We start from the raw sequence: 15,182 nt of genomic DNA, 5'->3' as shown, positions 1-15,182 counted from the left end.
ATACTACTGCTAAAAGTTCTTTCTCGATCGTGGCGTAATTCATTTGCGCTTCATCTAGAGTTCTACTCGCATAATATATGACGTGAAGTTTTTTATCCTTTTGTTGTCCTAAAACAGCGCCTACGACGTAGTCACTTGCGTCACACATTATTTCGAATGGTTCATTCCAATCCGTGGTCTGCATTATGGGTGTGGAGATCAATGCTTGTTTAAGCGTTTTAAATGCTTCTAAGCATTTATTGTCGAAGATGAATTCAGCATCTTTCATTAATAGTCCGGTTAAAGGTTTAGTTATTTTAGAGAAATCTTTAATGAATCGTCGGTAAAAACCGGCATGTCCTAAGAAGCTTCGTATTTCTCTTACAGTTTTCGGAGGTTAAAGGTTTTCGATTACTTCTATTTTGGCTTTGTCTACTTTAATTCCTCTATTTGATATGATGTGTCCTAAAACAATTCCTTCTTGTACCATAAAGTGACATTTTTCCCAATTAAGTACTAGGTTTACTTTTACACATCGGTCTAGAACTCTTTCTAGGTTTTCAAGACATTCTTCAAAACTTTGTCCGCATACGGAAAAGTCATCCATAAAGACTTCCATGATGTTTTCGAGAAAATCGGCGAATATTGCCATCATGCACCTTTGGAAGGTTGCAGGAGCATTGCACAAGCCAAACGGCATTCGTCGATAAGCGAAGGTACCAAAAGGACATGTGAACGTTGTTTTTTCTTGGTCATCAGGATGAATTGGTATTTGAAAGAAGCCTGAGTAACCGTATAGATAGCAAAAATGAGAATGCTTGGCTAATCGTTCTAACATATGGTCTATGAATGGTAAACGAAAATGATCTTTTCGGGTTTCTTTGTTTAGCTTTCTATTATCAATGCATATTCTCCATCCCGATTCAATTCGTTTGGTTATAGTTTCTCCTTTTTCATTTTCGATCACTGTTATACCTCCTATCTTTGGTACTACGTGTACAGGACTAACCCATTTGCTATCGGATATAGGATATATGATACCTGCCTCTAATAACTTCGTTATTTCCTTCTTCACTACCTCACTCAGGATCGGGTTTAGTCTCCTCTGATGTTCCCTAGAAGTTTTACAGTCTTCTTCTAGCATGATGCGGTGCATACAAATAGAAGGACTTATCCCTTTGAGACCGGTGATGTTGTATCCTAATGCGGTTGGATATTTTCTTAAGATATGTAGAAGTTTTTCGGTTTCGAGTTTTCCTAGGTCTGCATTGACTATTACGGGTCGTTCAAGTTCTAAGTTTAGGAACTCATATCTCAGATTTTTGGGAAGTGTTTTCAGGTCGAGGGTTGGTTTCTTAAGGCATTGCGTAGGATCTGATGTTATTGCTAAACATTGATTCAGTCTGTCTTCTACACGATAATCGGGAAAATCGTCATTTTCTAATTCTGTTTCTTTTATGCATTCGTCGATGATATCCATGAAGTAACATGTGTCTTCTATTGCAGGTGCTTTCAAAAATTAGGAAAGAATAAACTCAATTTTCTCTTCTCCTACTTCGAAAGTGAGTCGTCCTCATTTTACGTCTATGATAGTACCGGCGGTTGCTAATAAGGGTCTTCCCAGTATAATGGGGGTAACTTCATCTTCTCTTATGTCCATAATTATAAAATCGGTGGGAATGTAGAATTGACCTATGCGCACAGGAACGTTTTCAAGAATTCCTACGGGATATCTAACGGAACGATCTGCTAATTGCACAGACATTTTAGTTGGTCTCAATTCTCCCATTTCAAGTCTCTTGCATATGGACAAGGGCATAACCCTAATACCGGCTCCTAAATCGCATAAAGCTTTGTCTATGACAAATTTTCCTATATGACAGGGTATAGAGAAACTACCAGGGTCTTTCAGTTTAGGAGGCATATTCTGGATTATTGCGCTACACTCAGCAGTGAGTGTAACGGTTTCGCCGTCTTCAAGTTTCCTTTTATTAGATAGAATTTCTTTTAAGAACTTAGCATATGAAGGCATCTGTGTAATTGCTTCTGTAAAAGGAATGGTGACGTTTAATTGTTTCAGTAGGTCAACAAATTTTTTAAATTGGCCCGCGTCTTTGGTTTTAATTAGCCTCTGAGGATAAGGGATAGGTGGTTTGTAAGGCGGCGGAGGTATATAAGGTTCTTTGTTTTCTATGGTTTCTTTATTACACTCTTCCTTTTCCTTAGGTTTACTTTCTTCCTCAGTTGACTTTTTAGAGTTTTGGTTCTCAATCCTTGGGTCAGACGGTCCTTCTACCTCTGTTCCACTTCGTAATATAATTGCATGAGCGTGGCCTTTCGGATTAGGTTGGGGCTGTCCAGGAAAGGTACCAGTTGGGGCAGCAGTAGGCGCTTGTTGTTGAGCTACTTGCGAGATTTATGTTTCCAGCATTTTGTTATGGGTAGCCAGGGCATCTACTTTACTTGCTAGTTGTTTAATTTGTTCGTTAGTGTGTACATTCTGGTTTAAGAACTCTTTATTGGTTTGCTGTTGAGAAGCTATGAAGTTCTCCATCATGATTTCCAAATTGGACTTTCTAGGAACATTATTGTTAGGTGTAGATGGGGTCGGCTTTTGATATCCAGGAGGTATAGCTAGGGCTTGACTGGGAGCTTGTCCTGGTGCGTATAAAGCGTTGTTACTTTTATATGAAAAATTGGGATGGTTCTTCCAGTTTGAGTTATAGGTATGCGAGTAAGGATTTCCTTGAGCATAGTTCACCTGCTCTGCTTGGATTCCTATTAGGAGTTGACAATCTGTAGGAGTGTGACCTTGAATTCCACAGACTTCGCAATTTTGAGTTACGGCAACCACGGTGGCTGGAGGTGATACATTTAAGCTTTCAATTTTCTAGGCAAGAGCATCCACTTTTGTATTAACATGATCAAGGCTACTTATCTCGTACATGCCAGTTTTCGTTTGAGGTTTTTCTACCATTGTTCGGTCGCTTCCCCACTGATAATGGTTTTGGGCCATGCTTTCGATAAGTTGATAAGCGACAGCGTAAGGTTTATCCATAAGCGCACCACCTGCGGCGGCGTCTATTGTTAATCTTGTGTTGTACAAGAGACCATTATAGAAGGTATGAATTACTAACCAGTCCTCTAAACCATGGTGTGGACAAAGTCTCATCATGTCTTTGTATCTTTCCCATGCTTCGAAGAGAGACTCGTTATCTTTCTGCTTAAATCCATTAATCTGGGCTCTTAACATAGCTGTTTTGCTTGGAGGAAAATATCGGGAAAGAAAGACTTTCTTCAACTCATTCCATATGGTGACTGAGTTGGAAGGAAGAGACTGAAGCCATCTTCTAGCTTTATCTCTTAACGAGAAAGGAAAGAGACGAAGTCGAATTGCCTCTGAAGTGACACCATTAGCTTTAACAGTATCAACGTATTGGACAAATACGGATAAATGAAGGTTTGGATCCTCTGTAGGATTTCCAGAAAATTGGTTCTGTTGCACTGCCTGCAACAGTGAAGGTTTAAGTTCGAAGTTGTTCGCTTCGATTGCGGGTGGAGCAATACTCGAATGCGGCTCGTCCTGCGATGGAGCAGCGTAATCTCGAAGAGCACGAGCTGGTTCTGCCATCTCTGGTATCGTCGAGGGAAGAAGATTTTTGAGGTCAGGAATTTCGATTGGAGGAAGATTGTTTGCAGCATGATACTCCCGAATTCATCGTAAGACTCGGAGATATCGTTCAACGTCGTTGATTCGTAAGTAATACGGTTCGCCTTGTGAGTGAGTGTGTGGCATACAAATCAACGAAAGACAAGAGGAAAAATAAAAATTGCCTTAGTCTCTACAGCGTAACAGAAGAGTTACAATATCGACTAAATAAAAGTCCCCGGCAACGGCGCCAAAAACTTGATCGCGACTTTATAAGTCTATTGGGGTATTAACTGCAAGTGCACAGTCTAATCACGTAGTTATAAAAGATATCGATCCCACAAGGACTTAATGAATCGATATACCATTTTTCTAGGGTTACTTCGTAAAGCTAAGGCGGATGATACTTTGATGATTAGGGGGAAAAGTAAAACTAAAATTGGATCTAGATTGAATATCAAATAACACGGATATCGGTATGTAGTTCGTCGTAATTAGGGAATCAAATCTTCGTTGGTCTTTTTCTTTAAAATAAGTCTTTTCAGTAGACACTATTGATTAAAAGTCTTTTCCTCAAACTCTCGCTCTGTTGAATCAGACTATGACTTTATATTAACGTACTCTCTCACTTATTTCGTTAAATCTAAAATCACTTTTTGAAAACAATAGAATCTATAGAAACTCTTTTCAAGAAAACACTAACCGTTTAAACGCCCTCGTCTCAAACTCTCGCTCTGTTGACTTAGACTATATGATTAAACTTAAATGCTCAACTCTCGTCCTCACATTTAACCTTTAAAAATAATTTTTGAAAATGATTAGAATTTAATTAACTTTAAAAATTGCTTTCGCCCTGATTTAAAGTTAATGCCCAATTTACACTGTCCAGTTAAAAGCTTAAACCGTCGTTCTATTGATTTTAACTTCTTTATGTCTTTTACTCTCGTACAAAAACTTTAGTATTAATTCTGTAAATTGAGACCAGAAAAAGAGTGATTGTATTTTGAAATATATTTAAACCAACTCAGTTTTGATTCCTTTATTTCGCTTACTTTACATACCGATATCTAAATCGATTAGCCGGACATGCTAAACATGCCTAAACAATAATCATGCATAAATACGGTCATATCAAGTAGGTAATATATATAAACAGCAGCGCAGAGCATATGTAAATTAAAACAATAAATCAATTAATTAATGAACCTGGAAAATTACTAGAAATCTTGGTTTTGTTCCTAGCTTCGATGCTCGAACACTCCACCACAAGTCGGTTGGATTTGTTCTTCACAATTCTTGAACAGACAGGTAAATAAAAGCAAGGAAATAAAATACTATGATCTAACGTAAGGTTAGATCCAGTAAAAATTACACAATAGTTTCCGGTGTAGAAACTATTGTGAGAAAATAAATTGAAGGCTTAGTAAATTAAGCTAGCAAAGAAAAGGAAATAAAAATGCTGAAGAAAATATGGAATGCTGAGAAAAATATAATGCTGTAAAAATAATGCACGGCGTGGAAATATGGTAAAGAGAGGAGAGCTTCAATTGGATCCCTTGAGGTCTAATTATATGCCTCCATAAAGTAACCGTTTTTTTCCAAAGTCTCTTCAGTAGGTTTTCCAAAGCGTCAACGAGTCAAGCGGAGAAATAGGGGAGAAGTGCTTCTGTTACGCGCGTCAAAGGCAGAAAAGTAGGAGTGGGGGTGTGACGTCCGCCACACCATGTGTTACGCTCGTAACACTAAGCAGAGGGGCGTGACGCTCGTCACACCATGTATGGCGGTCGTCACAGCGTCACATCGCTTTTCCTTGTAGTTGTGGGTTGGGCTTTAGTGGAATTCTTTTCCTAGAGAATCCTCTTTTTGCACCCCCTTTTCTTTCTTTTTCACATATGCTTCAAATAGTGTTACCTGAAATAAATAGAAGGAAAATACCAAGTAATATCGAATAATATAAAATAAATCGAATTAAATAATAATATAATTTAATTAAATCGAGTCCAAAAATGTGATATTATTTCATGTTATCAGCCACCGTCTTCTCCGACCAACATTCGGCCAAACCAGAATTTGCAGAAATTAAAACATCAACCAAAATGCACGATACAGGTACCGTTCGGAAGGTGGAGTGATGTACATCACTCCTATGCCACTCAATCCCACTCTAAATCTCTATATTGAGAGAAATCAGAGATGAAAGTTTTGTGGTATTCAAGTGAACTTGCATGATTTCAACAATTCAAAGCTCAGAATGATTGCCTCTATGAAGAGGACTTCAGACAGCACAACAATAACAAGAAACAAGCAATGTATAATGAGACTTGAAGAGATCAAAGTCTGAAGTAAACCTCTGAAATGGAGAGTTTGAGAGCACGATTTCTTGATGCTTAAGCTTGAAGTGTGATCTATGGATGAAGGAGAAGAAGGCTAAGGAACTTTAGATCTGAAATTTCAATCGAGGAAATCTAAATTCATATCTGAAATTTGAGAGAAAATTGAGATTGTTCCTTTGGTGTGAGGGTGGGATTTCAGTTGCACAGCATGTAGGGCGCCTTGAGGTTGAAGAAATGAGAGGCCAAGCACTCCTATATATAGCAAATGGCAAGGTGGGAGCATGAACAAATCATTGCATGGGAGAAGAGGGCCTCCATGCATGGGCCTGTACAGGCGCATGGAGGGCCCAATTCTGATTGGAATGGTAAGCTTATATCATAATTAGATGGAATGGACGTGCAGATATGATTGCAAATGAGTGTGCATGGAGTTTTCAAATGGTTTCTAAAATTGCACATAATTCTTCATCTCTTCGAAAATGATGCTTCCAAAATCAAAATGCAACTTTATGAGTAATGGTTGGAAAGCTTGTTGTATAAGGAACAAATGTCATGTTGATCAAAACTTCATTTGGGCCTAGTAAATTAATGAAATTTGAGCTTGAAGTGTAGGGTGCAAAACATGCATTTGTGAAATTTCCAAAACTGGCCAATGTTCAAGCCCTTCTGTTTCAATGATGCAAGCTCCAAATGACAAAACCTCCAACATGAAAGTTGTAGATATTTTAAAGGCAATAAATTTAGACTTAAATTGTGCATCATTTGGATTTTTGATAAAGATGTTATGGGCACTTGAAGTTGGACTTTTTCACATTTCAATGTATTTGGTCCAAAGTGACCTATAATGTTTTGCATTATCACATGTATTTCTTTTTAGATTTTGCAATTTTGCTCAACAAAACATTTGAATTAGACACATGAAACTTTCCAATGCATTAAGTCTAACCTCAAAATCATGAAAAATGAAGGAGTTATGTCCTTGGGAAGTTGACCCAAAATTAGGGTTTCAGTCAAAATGACCTATAATGTCTTGGAATGGATGATGATATTCCAAGCTTAAAATCAAATTTTGATGAACATGAAAGTTGTTAATATGGTTCTTAAGACCATTTTTTTCTTGGGGTCATCTCCATTTGACCAACACATCAAAAGTTAGGTATCAATGTCTTTCAAAATAGTTAGATGAATTGACTGATCAACTTCTCAAGTCCAAAACTCATATCTTGATGAATGGATAATTGAGGTCACTCAAATAATTTAAAATATGCATGAAATTATGAATTAAAGAAACTTCCCTTAATTGATTTTGACCATGGGTTGAGGTTGCTTCATGAGGAAGGCACAATTGATGAATAGATGAATTAAGGTTTCCTTGGGAAACAAACCTTAAACCCTTTGATTTGCTTGATCAAAATGATGAATTGAGATACTTAGGAGGCATATTTGATGGATGAGAGCTTTGGGAACCATTGCTATGTTTGCTTTCATCTTCTCTTGACCATATCATTGCACATAGGATCTTCTAGAAGCTTTAGACCTTGTGACTGCTCAAGCTACAAACAAAAGAGGTTAGTGACATATTTTTGTGCTTTTGGTTAGTAAATAAAATGAGAAAAACAATAATATACAATTCAAGCATGCTTGGTGATCTCAAATCAACTCACAAGAGATCCTACCCAAAGGCAAAGGGAACCAAGATGCTTGTGATCCTTGAGGCTATGCAAATGCAATGTTATGATGCCATGAGGGATCTTAGGGTCAAAATTTGGGTCTTACAGCTGCCATCATACTTGATAACAACAGGCTCAGGAAATTTAAACACTGGGGTAATAACATCGACTTTGTCCTCATTACGATTTTGAAGTATCTCAATCATTCCCTGATCTATCATCTCTTGGATGTCCCTTCTCACTTGACGCCATCCTCTCTCGTTGATAGTGCACACCTGGAACCTATCATGGTCATGCTCGTAAGGGTTGAGTTCACACAACAGCTTATGCATCTCGACCAAAGATTGCCTTATGTCATTAACATACAGGACTTTGTATTTTCCATGGCATCCCTGGACCAAGTTAACAGCTGCTTTTACATGCTTAGGCAATGGGTTCTTCTTCATGTTCGGACCTACGTCCTCAAAAAACAATATCCCACTTCTCACAAGGTCTTGCACCTTGGTCTTCAATGTGTAACAGTTCTCCACGTCATGTTCGGGAGCACCAAAATGATATACACAATGAAGCTCTGACTTATACCACCACTGAGGGTTGGTCGGTACAGCAGGAGGATCTCGTGGAGTTATCAGCTTCCTATCGATCAAGGAAGGATAAATTTCATCATATGTCATCGGAATCGGGTCAAAAGTTACCCTTTTCCTCTCGTAGTTGATGGTGCTGGTGTTATTGTTGTTGCGAGGCTGTTAGGCCTGTTGTTGTTGATGATGTTGTTGTTGTTGTTGATGATGAATTTCTTTAAAAGCAAGTTCTATATGAGCCATCTGGTGTTGGTTGACGGCTGGACGCACGTCCTTCCTCCTCAAAGAGGGCCTTCTTTTGATATGGGAGGACACAACATGAGCCTCTCCCTCCTTCTTCCTAGCAAAGCCTCCATACTTCTTTGCTGAGGAACTGTCTTCTCTGGATAACCGTCCTTCACGGCCCCCTTCTTCCAATCTCATCCCCATATTCACCATTTCAGTGAAGTCTGAGGGAGCACTGACAATCATTCTTTCATAATAGAAAGAGCTCAAAGTCTTCAAGAAGATCTTTGTCATCTCCTTCTCTTCCAGGGGTGGCACTATCTGAGTTGCCAACTCTCGCCATCTCTGGGTGTACTCCTTGACGGTTTCCTTGTCCTTCTGCGACATCGCCCTCAATTGGTCCCTGTCTGGAGCCATATCCACATTATATTTATACTGCTTAACGAAGGCCTCGCCTAGATTGTTAAAAGAGCGGATGCTTGCACTCTCTAGCCCCATATACCACCGGAGCGCAACACCAATCAGGATATCCTAAAAGTAGTGGATCAACAGTTGATCATTATCGGTCTGTGTTGACATCTTGTGAGCATACATCACAAGATGGCTGAGCGAGCATGTATTTCCCTTATACTTCTCAAAGTTAGGTACTTTGAATTTAACAGGGATCTTCACATTGGGTACCAGACACAACTCAGCAATACGTTTACCAAAGAGGTCCTTCCCCCTCAAAGTCTTCAGTTCCTTGCGCAACTCAAGGAATTGATCTTTCATCTCATCCATCTTTTCATATACATTCGGGCCCTCAGATGGCTCAGAATGATAGATGGTGTCTTCAACACGGGGAAGGGTGTGCACAATGGGAGGTGGCACAAATAGGACCGGGCTAGATGCCGACAGAGAAGTAAGAGTAGGAGCAAAACCCTCTGGCACGAAATTAGCGGGCATTCCCCAAGGGAACCCAGCTGGCATAGACGGAGCCAAATGGGCTGTTGCAGTAGGCACAGTTGAAGTCGCTATCTCGGATATGACAGTCCTCGTGGGAGGAGTTGTAGGAGTTGGCGAAGCTTGGCTCTGTGCGTCCAGAACTGAATCCATCATGGCAGTCAGCCTAACAATCTCTTCTTTCAAGTCCCTGTTTTCTTGCTCTAGATGCTCCATTATCCTCGGATGATTCACCCTGGTATTGTACCGGTGCGTCAGCTTGTCTTCAAAATAAATGAAGAGAAAAGAGTTAGACCACTGATCAAGAGCTTAGACCAAAACCTGCTTATGCATATGGTGCATGCAATATTTGTGCATATGGTTTGTTTTTAATCAGAGGAATTTTTAGAGATCTATTTGCAAATATTTTGAAAAATGTTGAACTTTTGAGACATATATGGAATACTCATAGCAATAATATTTGGAATCTTTTTACACCAATGAAGTAGTATAGTTTTGGTAACCAAATATGATACAAGAGAAAAGGAGAATGAACATCCTATTAAGCCCTAGAAACAATCTTCCAAAGCCTTCGAGATCGGAAGATAAGCTGCCTGAAGTCTCTTCACCTCTCTCTCATAAGGTGCTTCCATATCGGCCTTCTCCTTAGCAAGCTGATCATACTTCCTTTTCCAAAACCTAGATGAATGAGGAAGAAGACAAGTAACCATATCATCAGGCTCATAAATAACTTGATGCTCTAGAAATTCTATCACTACATCCTTATCTTTGAGCTGCTGAAGAAGTTCCTCACGCTCACGAACCCATGCACGCGACCGATCTTCATCTCTCAACTCTTCTACTCCTTGATTAGGGAGGGTTGAAGGCCCAACCATAACCATAGGGGTAGGTCTCGGATAATCGTATGACATGCGATATTCAAGCGCTCTCTTCCTCACCCAAGAGGTGTAGGGTTCCAAAGCAATGAAATTCTTTTGACCAAGCTCATTCCTCCCTTTCCTATGAACTTTGCGCCAGGCGCGGACCATCCTAACCTTCAAGTTCTGGGGATCTTTACCCTCTTGAAAGAATAATACCTCCAACAAAACATTGTTGGGTTTATCCTTTAAGGGGAACCCAAGCTGACGGCGAGCCAAAACAGGGTTGTAGTAATTCCACCACATGTACCAAGAAGAGGCACACTGGAGAATTCACCACAAGAGTCAATAATCTGAACGCCATCATAAACACGGTTATACCAAGAGATATCATCATTAGTGAGAGACATAAGTCTCGCGGACCACCGTAGACATCCCTTGTTCTCCTTGAAGGCGAGCGTCTGAGGCAAGTGCGAAATAAACCACTTGTACAACAGAGGCAGACAACACACAATGGAACCACCACCTTTTGCATTCCTCATATGCAAAGAGAAATAAGTGTCACCCAACAGAGTCGGAACGGGATTAAGAGAAGAGAAAACCCTGATAGCGTTCACATCCATGAAATTGCGATGTTGGGAAATAACACTAGCCCATAGATGAGGAGCACAAATATGGCCTCAAAAGCTTCCTTACTCATGGCCTTCCCAAACAAAGTAGCTTTGGCAATGAGAAACTCAGATGGGAGACCTTGAATTCCACCTTTGGGTAGTCATATTATCAACAATGTCAGATACATCCATATGAAGCATGTCAGCAATCTCTTGAGAAGACGGAATCTTCTCCAAACCACTGAACAACAACTGGTCAAGAATAGGTATATCCACATGGTAGGCATACTCCTCAAGTGTAGGCAAAAGCTGGAAATCCGGAAAAGTGAAGCACCAATACAAAGGATCGTAGAACTGCACCAACACACTCATCAGACCTTCATCCACCTTGGTAGAAAGAATAGACAGGAGCTTCCCATGGCGAGCTTTGAACTCCAAGGGCTCTAGTACATAAGATGTCAAACTCCTTAACTCTTTCAAGTCGGGTTGTCTAAAACTGTAATTCTTCGTATTCCTTCTGTGCTTATCCATGTTTGAAAAATTGCAAATAGACCTCTTAATTTCCTTGAAAATTTTCCTTGTTGATGATATGGATGTGAATGAATGCATGAATGCATGGATGCAACAATCACACTGAAGGATCAAGCAAGTCACACCACACAAAGGTCACGGGATGGCTCAAGTCATCGTCAATATCAATTATCCATTTTGGTGGATTATGGTTTACACCTTATCAACACCCAAGTTCCATTGATATTGAGAATGCACGAGAACGGATCAACCGCGAATCAAAGGTTTGTTGTAAGTCACGAGCATGGAATCTCGGTTAAGAACCACCCAAAAGGGAGTGTACTATGGTTAAACTGGACAATCATGTTCTAAAAAGGGTCCCCATAGTCATCATCTCATCTTTCAGATATTATTGGATAAACGACTACTCATATTCCAAAAATATTCTCAAGAGAGACTCTTATGAGTGTAGTATCGCGTAACAATCGTATCAAATCTTACACTTGAACGACCTTCGCACTACATCCTAAAATAGGCCAAGATGGGCTCGGTATCTAAGGTCCTTGGCTTCTAAGGTTTATATTGGAAAGAGTGATGCTTAACCACGACTACTCGTGTGACATTATTGATCCCAACAATACCTCCACCAAGTGAATGGACTTGCAAGTTAACTTGTTAAGGAATAACTCCACACAAATCAACAAGACTATGTCATTCTTCCATTCTTGCAATTCATACTTGATTCAGAGATGTGCAATTATGGAGGATACTCAATAAAAAAAGTGAATGAAACAAAAAAGCGATAAGACAAGCTACAAAACAACTGTATTGGGGTTCTTCCCCTAAATATATTAGGGACATGCAACTTCAGTCTCCCCCTAGGGATATGCAACTTTAGCTTAAGGTTAAAAAACACATTGACATGGATTCAAATATCATTTATTAAATGTAATGGTGACTCAAGGTACAATTCTAATCAAATAAACAAATTACATGAATTACACATTACAAGTTGAAATAATAACAAATCAAATTTCAAATAACAAAACTTGAACAAAACATCAAAATAGAGATGATACCTGTCGCACCTCGAAAAAATGCGATCCCTCGCGATGGAACGCGGAAAAATGTTGTTCGAACAGAGTCGCCACCGAACTATATTTATTCCAATAAAGGAATAGGAAAATATCGAGAAAACCTTTAGAAATAAGAATAATGGTCGTCGCAACCATATTCGGGTTCGGAATCGATTACGCAAGGGGAAGGTATTAGCACCCCTTACATCTGTTGTACTCAACGGGAACCTTTTAGTCTGATTTTGCTATTTGACTGTTAATTGATTGTTATTTGCTTGCTTCGAGTAATTAGAATTGATGATAGATATGGATGAAGACCTCAGGAAGGGGGAAATGGGAGGTTTTTTTATTAGTGTGCTCGCGAAGATACAACAATCTCCTGCCTATGTATCCTTATGGTGCAATAAGGAAATCAGAGCATTCGTAGTTTGGGCTACTATAAATATTTGGTGTGTTTTGTTTTGATGAACGACTGTGTAGGTCGGCGTTCTAACGGCTAAACGCTGGCTTGTCTACTCTCAATGGAAGCTCTAGCACTGGTTTGTTGTGCGCATTAGAAAGGATTTACAGTATTCTTTTGAAAAGGGTTTTGGTCACGCGGGGGTGACAAGTTGAATTGTTGTGTTTGGGTTTGATTGGTTTCGATCGCTCGGGGGCGAGAAGCTAGTTTGATGTGTTAAGGTGTTTTGAAGAACGACGAAAGATTGAGCAATGTGGTGCACACCAATCGTCCAATTCTTTCGAGGAATAATAAGGCGACCGCCTTCTATTCCTTTTTCGTTCGATTTTTTATCGAAAGTTTGTTTGCGAATGTTGAATATGCATGGTAGTGAGGCGTACACCTCCTACTTGCTTATTCAAGGAATAATGAGGCGAGCGCCACCTATTCCCTTATCCATGTTTATTTAAAGTATTTTAATCGGAAGTCGATAATTTGTGCAATATGGCGTACGCCAATTATTCAAATAATCGAGAGATGGCGAGGCGAACGCCTCCTATCTCTTATCACCCGAGGTTTAAATTGTAAAAGATATGTTTTTAGATTTCGTATTCGATTTGCGGAGATAGTTTGAATTTTTGGATTTTTGATTTGGTATGTTTGGAAAGTCGATGTTTTGAGGAATATATCGATTAAAGACTTGGAAAGTCCGTGACTCTCTCTCTCTCTCTCGCCCTAAATATTTCCAATCGAAACTCAATCGGAATCTTAAACCCTAAATCCACTGTATCATGAAACCACCGCTTGCTGTAGATTCAACCCTATTCGTCTAAACTCAATTATTCCTAATAGACCGAAACAGTATACAATTTCCAGTGATATGGTGGATAACAAAGTGTACATATCATTTATAAAACAAAACATGTGGCTCAACGAAAACTAAATGAAGTAACGCTCATCGAAAAAATGGAGTTTTCGACGATAGTACCGACGATGCGACCGACCTCGAGGTATGTTGTTTCTTTTTATTTTCTTCCTTTGGTGTCGCTCTTCCTCGTTTTAGGTCCGACTCTGACTTTCTCCTTTACTTGTTTGTCATTTCCTTTTGCACGCGATTGAGGGGGTCAAGCTCTTCAAACCCTGATTTTCAGTGTGAAAACCAGAGCTGAAATACTGAGTTTTCGCGGAGCTTTTCAGTGTGAGGTTTGTTTGGGATTTCAGCAGAGTGACGATGCAAGAAGGGAGAGATCTTTCAATCAATGAGCGCCCCCTTTTTATAGGGTTCAGTACGAGGCCTTTCCAATATTCTCCTCTACGAGCTAACGGGCAGATCCAAGAATAAAATTCGTTAGGGAAGATCTTCTCCCGGATTTCATGTGGTCCTCAAGATATATGTGATAAGAAACAAATTCGATTGTGGTCCCCCAAATCTCTAAATGCGTGGCCATCTCCACCAAATCTCCCGTCAAGTTTTTACAGCTGTGAAACCTTCAACTTTTAAGGTAAGAAAACTGGTATTTACTGTCACATAAAGTTCTTCTTTTAATCGACACATTGGATGGTTCTTATATGCGAAACAAAAGTATGATATGGATTATGTCCTCATCTAAGTGGTCCTTATTGCAAAAAAAATTAATTAACCTGGTTAACGTGTGAACGTTATCTCCAACAGGATTCATGTTGTAGAGTGATCGGCTCTAAACTTTTGTCTTTGTTTAGCATATAGAATCGAAGATTCTCAATCATGGTTTGTAACTTTGGTATACCTTCTGTTGTAACGGGTAGTCTCGGAACCATGTGCGAAACCCAATTCCACATCTATGCATTGTTTCAACACCGACGATGATAGGCATCCTGCAGCAGGTTATTTGTACATTAGTTTGAAGGGTTGTAATGCATTGTTCTCCTTGTATTTGATGCTTTTTGTGGTTTTGTTTTGACAATTCAGGTTTTTGGACAACCTCTTCCTGCATTCCCAATATTTCACTATGACTTTTGGATCCACGATTCTGTGAGTTGTCGCTTCCTACTAGAAAGCGTTCAAAAGGTTCTTTGAAGTCTTCCTGGTATCTCATGCTTGGAACCGAAATCCGTCAGAATTAACTAGGGCCATTTGTATGACTATGTACTGGTTTTGAGTATGGCTGTAATGCTTGTAAAGCAATTGACTTAGTATGTCAAAACAATGATGCCATCGATTTATGCTTGTAATGTGACGGTGCGTCTGGTTTTGGTTTTGGTATCGTATTACTTTGCTGCTATTGCCATACGTTTCCGCTGTGTTTTCAAAGTTGTTTTTTTGCAGCTGAT

The 15,182-nt window shown here is 39.5% G+C and overlaps 1 non-coding gene across 1 annotated transcript; it reads left to right on the top strand.

Annotated features, from left to right (window-relative positions):
- The first annotated feature begins 3,125 nt into the window (after positions 1-3,125).
- LOC127116059 (small nucleolar RNA R71) lies at positions 3,126-3,232 on the top strand. Its single transcript, XR_007801046.1, has one exon. It is a non-coding gene; the product is annotated as a small nucleolar RNA R71 (small nucleolar RNA).
- Positions 3,233-15,182: the final 11,950 nt, after the last annotated feature.

Source organism: Lathyrus oleraceus, chromosome 1 (genome assembly GCF_024323335.1).
Source record: "Lathyrus oleraceus cultivar Zhongwan6 chromosome 1, CAAS_Psat_ZW6_1.0, whole genome shotgun sequence".
Classification (NCBI taxonomy): Eukaryota; Viridiplantae; Streptophyta; class Magnoliopsida; order Fabales; family Fabaceae; genus Lathyrus; species Lathyrus oleraceus.
Note: the sequence above shows the minus strand (reverse complement) of the source record. Positions and strands in the feature narration are given on the sequence as shown.